Source organism: Protopterus annectens, chromosome 14.part0 (assembly GCF_019279795.1).
Source record: "Protopterus annectens isolate FY-2018-M chromosome 14.part0, PAN1.0, whole genome shotgun sequence".
Taxonomy (NCBI): domain Eukaryota; kingdom Metazoa; phylum Chordata; order Ceratodontiformes; family Protopteridae; genus Protopterus; species Protopterus annectens.
The window spans coordinates 721,083,616-721,100,894 of NC_056748.1; positions in this window are offsets into that span (position 1 = coordinate 721,083,616).

Genomic DNA, 17,279 nt, shown 5'->3' on the forward strand with positions numbered 1-17,279 from the left:
TTATTTCAATAACACCACTGATTTTTTGACCTTTACAAGTGAGTTTCAGTATGATAGTATACCATATTTAGATGTCCTTTACGTAAGGATAGAACAAGACAGTCTTATACAGCTACAATTTTTAGGAAAGAAACCTATTTCAATTCCTTCCTACATTATTCTAGTTCCCGTCCTAATCACCAGAAAAAGTCAGTAGTTAAGGGGCAACTTGTTAGGGCACCGAGAATGGTTTCTAATAATTCTGATATTCATACTGAATGTGAATTTTTAAAATGACTGTTTTTGAATTGTGGTTACCCCAATTCCTTATTGGATGAACTACTTTCTGAAGTACAGCTGAAAAGAGCATCAGGTCATTTTAGAGCCATTTTGAATGGCCAAAATGTAGGGAACATACCTATTTCTATGAGCTGCTGTGTTAGCGTTGTCGCCTCACAGTAAGATGTTGTCCTGTTCGATTCTCAACTAGAGTGTCTTCTGTGTGGAGACATGCGTGAATGGGCATACCTTCGTTGAAGGTTGTGCATCAAGGCTGGCAACTCGGCATGTAAAAATCTACTGTCAATAATTAGCAGACCAGAGTTCCACTGTGGCAACCCCTAACCCCTAAAAGCTGAAAGACACAACTACCTATTTCAATGAGCAATCCAATAACACCAGACTTGAACAATAACTTTTCTCTGACTTTTATAACACCATTTAGTAAGGACTCTACAATATTGAGACAGATTTTGTTTAAAAATTAGAATTTAATTCCCGCAGATGAAACTTTAGGATCGAAATTGACTGTTGTCCCTAGAATTATTTATAGAAGAGGTCAAAACTTGAAGAACTTCTTGGAGTATAAGAACCGGAATTACTCCAAGGTGAAGGGAATGTACAAATGTGAAGCTTGCCCCTACTGTAGATTTATTGATGCAGGAAATGTTTTCCAAATTAGGGACATGAGATTTACATGCAGGGGAAGGTATAATTGCAACTCTAAGAGTATCATATACCTGGCAAAATGTAGACTCTGTCCCAGTTATTATATAGGAAAGACAGATAGGAGGCTAAGGGAACATGTATATGAAAATTTATATGCGATTAGAAATAAAAAAAAAATGATAATGCTTTAGCCAAGCATGTGATTAATAACCCAGACCATTGCTTTCTTTTCAAAGCCATAGACCATGTGGATTTCCAGCAGAGGGGGGACCCTTGTCTTTGGTATTGTAACAGAAAGAACTTTTATAACAACTTAGATTGGATGCTTTTAGACAACCGGGCATAAATGAGGCATGTTCCATAGCCTGTATTTTGAAATTAAAAAGCTTAATGAGATGAATTACTCAAGTTCTAAATATTAACATTTCGTATTTTTATTTATTACTTTTTTATTTTTTATTTTTCACAAACAATTTTTATATATATAATTTGGCTTGTGAGAATTGACTGAGTTTGTTTCGTGATTTTTAACAACACATGTATATTTTCCAACTAGGAGAGGTGTGTTTTGATTAATTCTGTGTTAATTAGCCATAGAACTTATAGGGAGTCAGCTAATTAATATAATGTGATTGCCTGGTGTATATAAAGTTTTTACATTTGTGTTTTTGTCTTGTCTGATGACGTATTGGCATTGTACTCTGCAAAAGTGCTAACAACATTAAATTTCACTGAGTTCTTTATCGTACATGCATGGTTCTTGCCATATCCTTTTCTTTGGTTTTATGTAAAAACTTTCTTGACTTTCAAAGTTAAGCTGGTGTTATGTAAAAATTTATGTGATTGTATTGAGCTTTTTTCCCTGGGCCTCCACTGAAAATAGGTCGTTTGGGCCCAGTGGACTTTACTGCTCAACGAATGTCAATAAATAAATAAAATTTAAAAATGTTATCGTGGCTGGTCCCTGTAGAAATTATCTAACCTTGGAGAATGCTTATATTTATTTGATGATACTGTTTGGGCTACTCCAGATGGCCTAGCCTGGTGCTTGAGGACTTGGCTTGAACACTAAGCTGAGGAACTAACCCTACAGCTGTACCAGTAGGGAGTCTTACTGAAGACCTGGAGGGAGACAGATACAGAGACATCCAAACCCCGGGCTGAGTGTGTTCCTTTGTGTGCTCTTAAGGGAAATTGTACTTGATGCAGAGAGGCCAGCATCTGGAAATACTGAGTGTATCCATTTGTATTCCAAGTGCATGTCCCTCTCCAGTGTCAGTGGTGAGGATTCAGGCTCCTTGATTCCTGGCCCGGCATGGGGATGATAGATATTGGTGGCCATCACATACTGGTAGTAGTGGTGGGCAGTACACCTAGTACTAACCTATGAACCTATAAGCAACATCAAGGATTTGGCTCTGTGGCACTGAGGGATAAAGCCCTGACCATGTTACAGACAACAGAAAACAAATTCATGGACTTTGGGTACGCTATAGAATTTAGTAGTTTAATATAAAACACAAAGCTTTCAGATAAAATAATCTTTCATCAGTGTAAAAGCATTTAAAAAAACAAACACCCCATTAACTAGTGTTTTCAAAATTCACAAGCCACAACTCAAGCTGTCATGACAGCCCCTTAAATGACTAATTACTTTAAAAACACAGTGTATCTATTTCCAAACAAAAATATAGTGTAAGGACATTTCATTTTAAACGTGATTGTAATTAGTCTTTTTTTCATGATAGATTGGGTTGTGTCTTGTGACTGTTTGAAAACACTGTTTAAAGGAGTTTGTTTTTTTTTTAAATGCTTTTACACTAATGAAGGTTTATTTTATCCAAAAGCTTTGTGTTTTATATTAAACTACTGAATTCTATAGCATAGCCAGAGTCTGTGAATTGCTTGGCTTTTATTTAATTGACTCTGCCTTGCCATCATTTTTTATCCCTTTTTTGTGGTTGTTATGTTACAGACAACCTAGGATTGAACTTCAACCTAGATACTGAAAGAGTCGATAATGCACGGTAGGATTAAGCAGCCTGTGCCATTTCAACCATCCTTGGGGGAGGGAGGCAATCTACCCATTTGCAGTACCAACACCTACTGGAGATAAGGGTGCATGGAATGCAATATATGGGGTAGTGACAAGTGAATGGTTCTGTCAAGCTGTGTTTGCATGCTAACAGTTTATGGACATGTGTACATTCACTGGGAAGCAATGTGCAGTAATAGAACAGACCAGGCAGAATCTATTATGCACTATTGGAGATAACAAACTAAAAATTTCAAAACAGATGGAAAGACTTAGAAGATACGAAGACAAATAATAAGGGAAAAGCACAAAATAAGCAATTTATTGATGACCCAAAAAGTTTTATAAAGAATTGGGAAATAAGGTAATAGAAATTGAAAGACCACCAAAAAAAGAAGACGTAGATACATTTTGGCGAAGTATCTATTAAGATCCTGTGGAACATAACAAAGATGCTAAATGGATAGAAGAAGTAAAAGAAAGAATAAGAAGTTTAAAGGTACAGGATATAAAATGGGATGAAATAACAGCCAGAGAGATTGAAACAAGGTTGCGAAAAGCCTCTAACTGGAAAACCCAAGGCCCAGATGCAGTACCTAACTTTTGACTTAAAGGATTAACTTCTTTGCACGAGGATTTAGCCATGAGTAAGAACTGTTTATATGCGCACCCCAAACATGCACCACACTGGTTAACAACAGGAAAAACAATGCTCTTACTTAAGAGTGAAGCTGCATGCTACCCTAAAAATTATATACCAATAATTTGTCTTCCAACAACGTATAAACTATACACGGGAATTGACGCCGACAGAGTTTATAGTCATTTAGAAGAAAACTCAATTAGGGCAGTAAAACAAAAGGGCAATCAAAGAAAGTCATATGGAACAAAAGATCATTTGTTGTTAAACAAAATTATAGTGGAGAACTGTAAGAAGGAGAAGAATCTAAGTATGGCATGGATTGACTACAAAAAAGCATTTGATAGTATTCCACATTGATGGATAAAAGAGTGCTTAAAAATGTGTAAGATACACCCTACACTGATTGACTACATTACAGTAACCATGAAACAGTGACAGACCACTTTGCAATTAAGCCATGATAAAAGATAGATTATTATCCCAGGGATAAAAATTCAAAGGGGGATATTCCAGGGTGACTTTTTGTCACCTTTGCTATTCTGCCTTGCCATTAATCCATTACGCTGTTTATTTAACAACTTAGGCCATGGCTACAATTTGGATCTTAGAAAACAATGAAGTCTAGTGACTTCTCATCTTCTCTTTGTTGATGATTTAAAAATGTATAGCTCATCAGATGAGGAACTGATAGCACAGCTGCAGGTTGTCAAAACCTTTTCAGATGATATTGGAATGTCATTTGATCTTGATAAATGTGCAAAAGCAACCTTTAAAAAAGGAAAACTGCAGCACCAGGAAAACATCTGTTTGGAACAAGAATGTGATATAAAACAACTTGAGCAAGAGGGAGTGTATAAATACTGGTAAGTGATGAAGGATCAGCAATAAAACATGAACAAATGCAAATAAAACTCAGTAAGGTGTACTTTAAAAGACATAAATTATTCCTGAAAACAGCATTGACATCTAGGAACAAGATCCAAGCCATAAATTAGTTTGCTCTTCCTGTCCTAATTTATAGTTTTTGAGTGACTGAATGGACCCAGAAAGTGTTGGATAGACTGGATATTAAAACAAGAAGGATGCTTCATGTTCACCAAATGATTTATAAAAATCAGTGTATACCAAGATTATATATTCCCTGTTCCGAAGGAGGGATGGGCCTCCATGAAATTGATTACATGTATAGATCTGCAATCATGGGACACCATGCATATCTAGTGACCTCACAAGATCCAAATGTAGTGAAAGTTTTGAAGCACGAGGAGAATAAATCTAAGATTACTTCTCTGCTTAATTTAGCAGAAGCATATTGATGTCAAGCAGGAATGGAAATCAAACCAGAAGTGGATAAATATCAGGCAGCAAAAAACAAAAGAAGGAATATAAGGTGAAGGACCAGATGAGAAGGCAAGAAATGTGGAAAAACATAAATGTAGTTGCAAGTATAGAAAACTTCTGGAAGAGCCTCATGTTGATCAAGAACGAATGCAGGAATGGTTAAGGAGAGGTGAATTCACATCAAGAAATGAAAGGTTGATATTGGCAGCCCAAGACTGTGGGCTACGTACATGCTGGTTTACAAAGTCCATTGAACATGTGGGAGAAACAGACATATGTATGTTTTGGAAAACAGAACTGGAAACAGTCACACACCTTGTTACTGGTTGTGACATACTAATGGGAGAAGGACTGTATACTGAAAGGCATAATAACGTGGCGAGACTGTTACACAAGAGATTGTGCAAATATTATGGAATCAAAGTGGCTGAAAAACACTGGAAACATGAGCCACAAAGAATCATAGAAAATTTTGTTTATATCACATGGGATCGCCCAATACCAACAGTTCAAAAGATAGATGCTAGAAAATCGGATATTGTGGTCCAAGAAAAGAAGGCAAGTAGCATTGATCATTGAAACTGCCACACCTAGTGACTACAGTGTCTTGCGTACTGAGAGACAGAAAGTCATAAAATAACTTGATCTGCAAGCAGAAATGAGAGCCATGTGGAAGAAAGATACCCAAACAGTTCCAATAATAGTAGGTGCAACTGGTCTTATAAAAAATAATTTACAATCATATATTGATACGTTACATCAATACATGTAACCCCATATGAATTACAGAAGGAGTCATTACTGCACACATTACGGGTGCTGCGAAGAGCACTTTTGGCTGACATCAAAGAGTGAAATGATACTAATTCAATGAACTTTGATCGTACTTTGACTTAGGAATGGGGTCCATTCCCATCATGGTATTAGAAACCCAAAAGACTTGGAGAAATTAAAAATGGCAAAAGGCACAGCAGGCCCACCCATCTGCAGTCTTGCACAGCAGCTGTGAGGAAGGCATGGGGACAAAACAAATACAAAATCCTAACTAGCTGTGGGAATGATAGTACCACTGTGTAATGAGGAATACCTGAACACTGGCAGGAGCTAGATGCTCAGTAGATAAGAGGACAGAAAAGTCATATTAATAAACTACAACAAAGAGACAAACAGACATTTTACAAAAGTGCTTAAAGGTATAATACAAGCTATATTAGACTTTACAACTGCAGTACAATACAGCGATACCACATCACAAGAACAGGTAAGGCAACAGGAAAACAAAGCATCCTAGAATAGATTATTATATCTAGTGACACTAATACTATTGAAGTATGGATACTATTAGATTGCCTAGGTGATCACAATCCAACCTTCCTAAACTGGAATTACACAAAAATAAGTAAGACTATGTCATAATCACAAACTGAAAAAAAAAACACTTTTAAAAGTGTAGTTCACCTCATTCTTTAGCTGGTGTAAGTGGTCACCCCTTAAACATCTGCTCTTAAATAATGCAGTTGGCTAGTTTAATAAAACTTTCCTAGAAATATTAAACTCTCTTTCACCAGTTCACAGGAAAAGAGCGAGACAAAAAATTACTGATCTTAAGACATACAACATTGGAATATGGAAACATTCAACACTCCCTTTACCAATAGTATAAAATTCTCAGAAACACTGTAAAGAAAGTGATACACAGAAATAAAAAAAAACATTAATTTACAGTCATTAAATACAATCCTAAGCATTTCTCATCCAAATAAATATGCTGATAACACCAAGCAAAAAAATCAGTCTAACTCCCTTCATCAAGTAACAGATTACAACATGGCTTGTGCTATGAACATGCACTTTTATACAATCAGTAGCATCCACCAAAAGCCTGGGCAATCTCTTCAACATTGACCATACCAACTCTGGAACATTTGAAGTATAAACTGTAACTGTTTAGTAAAATCAACCCCAGTACCCAATAATCCTCAGGTGAATATCTCACCAAAGCTGCTAAGATAATTGCTTACCTCATTACTACTCTAATAAATAAGTCAACAACAGTACAATGCATTCTGAAAATCTGGAAGCAAGCCTATATTATACTCATCCATAAATCAGGAACCCCAGATGAAATATCCAACGTCAGACTTATTGCCATACTATCTGCCATTATCAAAAATTAAATAAAATACGTATGCGTAAATAACTTGTGTATCGTCTAACTAAAACAACCTACTCTACCCACTCAGCATGGTTTCCACCATGAGTACAGCAGAATAAAAGCTCTATTAACTTTCCAGGGTATAGTAAGCGAACACAGGAATCAAGGCAAATCTTTCTGGACATATCCAAGAATTTGACACTGTGTCACACCAACTACTCATAAAAGGACTACCTCCTCTCAATATTTACAAAAATATTGCCTGGCAAGTAGCTTCTTACATGACAGATCTCAGTCAGTAAGATGGAAAAACATCTATTTTCTCAAGCCAATATCTGTAGGAGACTTAAAAATAATTTCTGAATCCATTTCTATTTAACATATTCATTAATGACAGGTACAAGAAAGTACCCCAGTCTTAACTGGTACAATATGCAAATGAATCCAGCATCAGCTGCTCTGCAAAAACACCCTCTCTGCTTCAGCATACTACCCAGCAAGCCCTCCGTCATGTTGAAAGCTATTTATGTGAATCACAACTAAATCTAAACACCAAAACAACTAAACATACACTGTATAGTCCAACATGTCTACAGTACCAATCTGATCATTTTAATATAACTTCAGTAACTAATATTAACATTGAACAAATTCTCAAAACCAGACTGACAGGTGTTATAATTCACCAACAACTAAAATCTTATCAAATGCATTCAATATACTGTATCTAAAACAAACAAACAAGTAGGCATGTTAAATAAAGCTATGGCCTACCTCATTGACCATTCATGGCTCACTAAACATCTACTCTTAGTAACAATGTCTTTAATACCAATCTGATAATTTTAATATAATTTCACTAACTGATTTTAACATTGAACAAGTTATGAGGAACTAGACTACAGGTGTTATAATTCACCATCAACTAAGTAGGGTTATCACCTTTCCCTCTTTGAGAAGGACAGTACCTGCTCGGGTAGTTGTGTCCTGCAAAAAATATTGAAAAGTGGCAAGTGTCCTGAGATTTTAGAATAAAAAATGTCTCCCAAAGATTTTTTTAACTTGTTGCATAAAACAATTATTTTGTATCTGAAACACCTAAATGTTATCTGAAACATCATATGTAAATCAAATCCTATAAGAATAAGTATTTATTTTTGAAAAAAAAAATAAAGTTCAGTCCTTTGTAGTGGCTGTGTTGTGGCTGGTCCTGCAAAATGTTGTATTTCTATAAAAAATGTCCCACTTAATGTCCCACTTGTGTATTAGAAAAGAAGGCAACCCTACAACTAAAATTTGGTCAAACATGCTCAGTATTCTGAATATAAACCAAGCAAATACCTCTGCACATTAAATAAAGCCATCTCTTACCTCATTGACTGCATGACTCACTAAATGTATTTTCTTTGTCTCAATATCTATACTACCAATTGTATAATTTTAATATAAATTCAATAAATTTTAATATTAAACAAGTTTCCAAAACTAGACTACCAGGTATCACAAAAGCATGACCAAAAATTTCAATATAGTAAATCTAAAAGAACAAAAAACTAGGCAAATCATATAAAGTCATTTTCTACCTCACTGACCATGCATGATTCACTGCAGTCCAAAAACATTCCTTCATCATACTGTATGTTTCATCACTCCTAGCTAAGCTATGCAACATGCAGGTACAGAAACTAACAAATCCAGAGTAAAGTAACCAGAATTTAGCCAAACTTCCAAATACCACACTCTACTGTGTAGCCATGAGAAAAGTTGACTGCCTTAATCTACTAGAAAACTTCATCTTATACACCTCAGGATCATCTATAATTTTATCCATCAGCCTTGTAAATATCCTGTAATCCAGGGACTTGTTCAAACTTATAATTCTCCTAGACCATTAGTATCTCAACAAAAACACCTAATTCCTACTGTTAGACCACTAACATCTAAAAAAAAAAACACCTAATGCCTACTGTTAGACCATTAATATTTAAAAAAACACCTAATGCCTACTGTTATACCATTAACATCTCAACAAAAACACCTAATGCCTACTCTTAGACCATTAACATCTCAACAAAAACACCTAATGGCTACTATTTGACCATTAACATCTCAAGAAAAACACCTGATGCCTACTGTTAGACCATTAACATCTCAACAAAACACCTAATGCCTACTGTTAGACCATTAATATCTCAACAAAAAACCTAATGCCTACTGTTAGACCATTATTATCTCAACAGAAACACCTAATGCCTACTGTTAGACCATTAACATCTCAACAAAAAGACCTAATGCCGACTGTTAGCCCATTAACATCGCAACATAAACACCTAATACCTACTGTTTAACTATTAATATCTCAGCAAAAACACCTAATGCCTACTGTTAGACCATTAACACCTCAACAAAAACACCTAATGCCTACCGTTAGACCATTAACATCTCAACAAAAACACCTAATGCCTACTGTTAGACTATTAACATCTCAACAAAAACACCTAATGCCTACTGTTAGACCATTAACATCTCAACAAAAACACCTAATGCCTACTGTTAGACCATTAATATCTCAACAAAAACCCTAATGCCTACTGTTAGACCATTAACATCTCAACAACACCTAACACATACTGTTAGACCATTAATATCTCAACAAAAACTGGTCTATATTATAACATCAAATTTTATAAAGTTAGAATGTTATAATATTGAACCAGTAATGTTGAACGCTGAAAACAGTGCAGGTGCAGGACACCGAATTCTTTCCCAGGGGATGAATTCGGTGGGCTGTTGCTGTGGCTTTGCTGTTTTCAGCGTTCAATATGTTGAAATGTTATGGGTCGGGTTCAGGTAAGTGTGCAATTGTGTGTAGGCTAGGGTTAGGGGGAGGGTTAGGTGAGTTAGGGTTAGGAAGCGGGTCAGGTAAGTGTGTGGTTGTGTGGACGTTAGGGTTAGGGAACGGGTCAGGTAAGTGTGCAATTGTGTGTAGGTTAGGGTTAGGGGCAGGTTAGGTGAGTTAGGGTTAGGGCGCAGGTGAGGTGAGTGTGCGATAGTGATGGACCTTAGAGTTAGGGTTGGGTTAAGGTAAGTGGATAGCTAGTAGTGTATGTAAAGTTTAGTTTAGGTTTAGGTATAGGATGTTAAGTGTATGTGTGTGGATTGCTGTTTTTTGTGTGTGTATGTGTTGTGCGTATGTTTCTCAGAATAGCAATTTTTTTTTTCCCTGGAAAAAAAAAATCGCTATTCTGACTGTTCCATGTTTGCAGAATTCAGTGTTTAGGGTTCAATATTATAACATTCAGTTTTATATTCTCACCTGTTTTTTTTCACATTTGCTCTACTTTCTTCCACATATCTTAACTCCTCTACATCTCCTACAAACCATAATCTCATTTAAGTGTACAGTTTATCTCTTTCCCACTAAAACTATTCCTCTCTGTCTATACTTATTATTTTATGAGAAAGTGTGTATAGCTACAGACAATCTTATTTATACTATCAGCACTCTATTGTAAAATGTCTGTATTATTAATTCACTTTAAAATGTCTCTGCATTTTTAAAGCATGTAATGTACTAAATTTCATCATTTGGAAATTTTCTCTCTAGGTCACTGCTGAAAAGGAGTATCAGCTTGCCTATCCTAGTTAACAAAGGTTGGAAATAAATAAATAAATAAATAAATAAATAAATAATAGCGCTAGAAAAAACTAAAACAATGAAATATTTCTGTGATACCATTGGCACAAAGTTAGTTCCCCAGGTGGTTTGAAATCCTTTCAGCCTCATTCTGTATCACCATGCCACATAATCTGCATACAGACACCCTAGATTGTGATCTCTAATCTCTGTTACAACATATTCAGAGATGTTTATGATCACACATTACAAATATTAACAATCTCAATCACAAATTACCATATAAAAATGATGGTAGTCATCATATGTTAACCCAGTTTCTGCTGAAGAGGCAAAACGACTTATAAAACCAGTCACATTATCAGAAATCCATGCCTTCATAATACATCTAATACCTATAAAAGAGCCAGGTCCATATCAGCTTCCCACATGATTATATTACCTCACTCTGCAGTCAGTGCAAAAAGCAGAGCTGAAAACCTGCAACCAAATAATACAGGAAGAATGAAAGCTTAGCTCATGGAAAACAGCAAATAATATCACTGTCTGTCTATATATATATATATATATATATATATATATATATATATATATATTATATCATACATAATGTATTGTATTACAAGAACAATCACAAAACTGGGCATAAATCCCTACATCACCAGATGGTTAGCCAATTGGCTCATGGACTGGACACATCTGATTAAACTGGGTGAGTCCATATCCAGCAAGAAGCCAGGTACTAGTGGTGTGCCACAAGGCTCAGTACTGGAACCACTCCAGTTTGGATTACATTTCTCTGAAGTCATGGCTAATATGGAAGGCTTCTTGATGGCAAGGTTCGTCAATGACTGCAAGCTGGAGGCAACCATTGCTGTAGATATCCTTCAGGAGGGTCTAAAGCAGACAAATGATTGGTGTCATAACCGTGGCATGAAACTAAATGTGAAAATTGCATTATCATGCTCTTTGGGAAGCCAAATACCCCTGCAAATTACAACATCAATAGCTCACCCCTAAAATAGCATCAGAGGTGAGAGACCTAGGTACACAGATAGTCTAAATGTTCACCAGCATGTGTCCACAGTGGTGAGGAAGTCCTTCTATGTGGTATGACTTATACATAAAGGTATGGCATCCAGATCCAAGGAAATTATAGTCCCACTGTACTCAGCCCTCATTAGACCAATAACTGAGTACAATGCACCATTGACTAGGCACACACAACAGCTGGATCATCTGAGAGGTTTCTCACAAAGGAAATACAAGGTGTAAGCAACGGTTTACCTTCATAAGTGTGTTATGCACTTGTGCAAATCCACTTTGTGCAAAAGGATGTTTTCAAAGTGGCAAAACCTCAAAAAAAAATTGCCCAAATGTGCAATGGGTGAATGCGCATTGGCATTCACTCATTGCAGATTCGACATTGTAGGTGCGGCTTGCACCATAGCAGGGTCGGGAAATTATCCCTTTCCCCACTGTAGTGCAATCTCTGAGTTAGTATATTAAAGTAGGGGGGTGTGGGGGGTGCATGGGGACTTGTTCCCTTGCATTATGATGTGTCTTCGACATTTTAGTTCGAAAATCAGTGAATCGGCTGTTAGATTTGCTGATTTTCGAACTTCTGAGAATGTCAAAGTTTGAAATTTGTGCTTTTGGTTCACCCAAATGTGCGATCGATATTGTCATTTCCGACAATATGAATGTATACCATAAGCAACATGTCCTATGTGGATAAACTAAAAGTCCTATCCCTTTACTCTGTCTCTTACCGACTATTAAGCTGTTACCTATGCCTGACCTATAAGACGGTCTCAAATCCAGCCCTGATGGTGCTGCTACTCATCCAGAAGTCAAACAGCATGAGGATGACCCAATTTGGGATCTAAACTTAGACAGCAACTTGAACTAAACATGTTGGAAAGAGGTATGTGTCTCAGAAGCACATACTTTATATGATACAGGATATATTACTTGTATGTTTTTACCACAAAGCATTTAGAATTAATAAACTGCTGGGGCACTAAAGGGATAGAGCACTTTAAATAATGAGGAGGGAGGTCATAGCAATCAGTAGTGACACAGACATCAAAAGGTTAAAAGATCTGAAGTGGCCCAGCAGGGTTAAAGATATCAGGTCATCCTATATGTATATAACAGGAAGTATACATGCTTGGTAAGGTGGCCTAATACATTATTTCACCTCCTGTGTGGGAAAACAGGGTACTTGACTGTGATTTTTTTGAATAGGCCTGGACTTCCCTGTTGGAATTCAGCCTTGAAAGGACTGAGAAGAAAGCAGTCCAAAAAAGGGAACAATCCTGCAAATATTGCCATTCATTCTCTTAGAATTGACAGGGCTTCTAATTTATCAAGCAAGGGTCCATGGTGGAACTAATTAAGGTGTGTGTGTCTGTCTAAATAAATGAGAGAGAACTGGGGGGAAAGCTTTGGAGACAAGCTATTAACATTTTCATTTTTTCTTTTGCAGGTCATGAAGCCATAAAGATTCATTAGAGATCCTTCTGTATATTGGATAGAGAGGCAGGTTAATCTGCAGCCAGGTCTGGACATCTGGACATCACCATGTAGCACCTGTACTGGAAAGTTCAATGTGGTATGACAGAGAAGCAGCTGATTCAGATGTGAAATAAACTAAGTCAGTTAGACACATCACTAACCTTAGTTTACTATATGACATGTAATGCATATTTGTGTTTCTATTTAATGCAAGCATTAAACCTAAGGAGATGCATGTAATGTAAAGTGCAAAGTGCATACGGGACAGCATGTGAATGTGTTCTTGTACATAGTAGCAAATGGAATGATTACTTGATCACTTTCACTTCTGTCTATGTACACCACTGCTTACAATATTGATGCTGTCAAAGTCCTATAAAATACTGGGATGATCCTAATGTCCCCTTTGTAAATCCAGCATTAAGAATCTACCTTAGAATGCTTACTTTTCAAAATGTCAACAGTCAGAACATCAAATCGGCTTGATCAAAAGACTGCAATGTTGAAAGCTGAAAAAGATGAATGACAGAACATTACACAGAGTGCAAGTAGGTGGTTGTGCATGATGGGTTTATATTATAATCTCGAAAGTTTAAAACTTTGAATCACTAAAGATCGAACTTTAGTTATCAAAGTCTTGAACCACTGAAACCAAAAAAAAAAATACTAAATTAAAAAAAAAAAACTAAATAGTGTGTAGGCAGGGAGAGCAAGCCCCCCTGCACCCCCCACACCCCCCTACTTAAATATACCAACTTCAAGAACGCACTACATTGAAGTAAACGGAAATCTCCCCCATGGAGATTTTCCATTTAAACGTTCGATGTAGTGCGCTTTCAGTATTCTCGTGTCGACAATATCGTATTCGATATTGTCAGACTTTGAGATTTTAATATAGACCCATGCAAGACAGCTGAGCAGCAGTGTGTGGGACTTTGCCCATTCTCAGCTGTACTACGATCTTGAAGTTGGAATATATAATTAGTAGGGGGTATGGGAGTGCAGGGGTATATGTTTCAGTATTCCATCATTTGGCTCTTTGAGGTTTTTTACACTATGGACTTTTGATCAAGCAGGTTCAGTTTTCTGGCTGTCAACATTTTGAAAATATGATATTCTACCATAAATCCTAGTATTAGCCAAGGAAGGAAAATCAGTAGCTGCAATAAAATACAAATCATTACCATTACTGAGAAAAAACACATGGCCACCATTTTTTCCATGATACTAAGTAGAGAAAAAAGCAAGAAGATTGAATACAGGAAACTATAATAATCCACACACACACACACACACACACACACACACACGCGCACACACACACACACACACACACACACACACACACACACACACACACACACACACACACACAGAGTCATGAACAACCTTTCTAACAGCAAAATAACTAAAATCCTCACATTTTGAAACATTTAATCAAAAGTTGCGCACGCTGTGCATTAAAATCTATCATGTAGTTGTTGTTGTCTTTCGGCTTTTCCCGGTTAGGGGTTGCCACAGTGGAACTCCGGTCCACTAATGATTGGCAGTAGATTCTGATGAATGCCGAGGTGCCAGCTCGACCTTCAACCTTCAGCTAAGGCACAGCCATCTATGCATGTCTTTCGAATGCCCACCCCATCATGGGGAGGACATGCAGACTCCACACAGAAGGCACTCCCCACACTCCAGCTGAGAATAAAAATGGGAGAACCTCTTGCTGTGAGGCAACAACGCTACTGCTGCACCACCGCGGCATAAAATCTATCATGTAGCAATAATAAAAAATACTTATAAATGGCATATAGCATTAGATGTCAGAAGCTGATGGCCGTGTATGGAATATGAACTATACTCCATCCTTAGGTTTTTGAGAAGTGACAGCCTACCCATGATTCTGAGTGACTCACATTGTTTAAAAATGGTGCTTCTGAGTCAGGGTAGTCAGTGAGTGACAGCAAGATTACAGCTCATATGATGTCATCATAGTCATATGAAGAAGTGTCAGCTCTACTAGCAGAATACGTGGTTTCCTTAAAATTAGATAAGCAAGAAGGTGAAAATCAAAGTTTTGTTTAATATCTAAAGAAGATGTGATCAGTTAGTATGAATGCACATTTATTCATCAAGGCATCCCTGGAGATTTTAAACAGCGGCAGCAGTCTAAACAAAAAAGTAGTGCCATTGCATAATAGCAATGTACAATGTTTGGGTGTTGTTCCCATTATGGATTTGATCACTTGGGATTCTTTCTCCTGATCAAAATACCCTGCCCATGGGTAAACCATGCATTACTCATGCCTAAACATGGTGTATTACTATAATATACATCATAAGTACTACAATCATTCCCTAGTACTCCTCTACCCCCAAACTGAAAATTATTTGCATAAACTTCTCCATCACACTCATTTCAACTCTCTGCAGTTCATTTAAAAAATGTTTCCTACCTCTTCTACAGTTTGTTGAAAATGTTCTTCTCCTGCATCTGGAATGTGGGCACATACTTTTAACGAGTGCCCACTCATGCAAGATTTCTGACAGCAAATGCAACCCATATTTCAAATTATCTGGAATAATAATCCAGTTTCACAACTCAAAGTCCTGCAAAACCCAGAGCAGCAGAGAAAAAAATGTATTATTAAAACAATGACGTTTGTAGAAATTCCAGCTTTAAATGAATGGAAGTGATTAGTGTACCAGTTATACCATAAGGAAATAACTCCCACCAAGACCAAAAAAGTACTACTGCAGCAAAGTGGATACATGAAACTGCTGTTATCACTCTATGATTATGGCTTGAGTTATGGCACAGAGCCTTAAACTTTGGCAGAGTTGGGAATAAAGTTCTTAATTTTTTAAATGAAAAGGATGATGCACACAAATATCTATAACCTGGAGTAGATAGTTTTAGCTTAATGGAGTCCTTCTATGGATGATTTTGAGGTTTAAATAAGCAGCCTTGTCTTCTACTCTGTCTTTCCCATTTCTATTCTGTTGTGCACTTGTTGGGTATGAGGATATATTCTTACTTATAATTTGAAATTATTGCTATATTTTAGTTATGCTAGAGAATGAGACTATACTAAAACCCTTTGTCAGGTCTGATATACTATAAATATAATAGCTAATTAAAATAATCAAATTGGAACTTCAAGTAGTGCCCCAGTGTCCTCAACACTGAGTAAGAGAATACAACAATGTTAAGTCAAATGTTCTTGGAAATCCAGGTATGTTACATCTGCAAGTAAAATGTCACTCCGGGCTAAAGAGATCTTCTCTAAACAACATTAATTTGTGGCATAAGAATCTTTATAAAACCATGTTGAAATATGCATGCATAGACACAAGCACGCACACATAAACATTCAGACTGAAACACGCAAACACACACACACACAAATATCTCAAAGAAACCCATTTTAGAAATTTCAAGCATCGATATATCTATTACCCAGGCCTACACTCTCTTTTGAAGGTACTCATACATTTCTTTTTTTTTTTTTTTGAAAAAAAAAGTCACGTCAATGTTTTCCCAACAAATTCATACAGTACCTTCCTTCAGAGAGCTTCTGGAGGCATTATCGTACCTCACTTGAACATTTGAAATAGTTGAGGTTTGCAGTGTGCCATACTTTCAGATATTGAAAAATGGAAGACAGGAAATATGCCTCTGCAAGGTTAAAGGCATTCAGAGTACAATGTGGTAGAAGAGAAAGTCAAAGTATTGCTGCCAAATCAGATACTGTAAGGGCAGTCAGAGTCTGTAAAATGGGATGCATTTAGTTCTCCCCAGTTTGTTATTGATATAAAGGCCCTTCTTGCAAAGAGTAAGATGCTATTGTGAAACCAAGGATACCCATACCACAATAATGGACCATAGCAACTAACTGTCCTCTTTATTTAGTTCCTATCAGATCACTTACTGCACCCTGTTCTATAAACAACTCATGTCATCTCATGTAATTGGCAAATATAAAAACAAATTCTGTATGAACAGAACTGAAAAGCTTCATCAGTT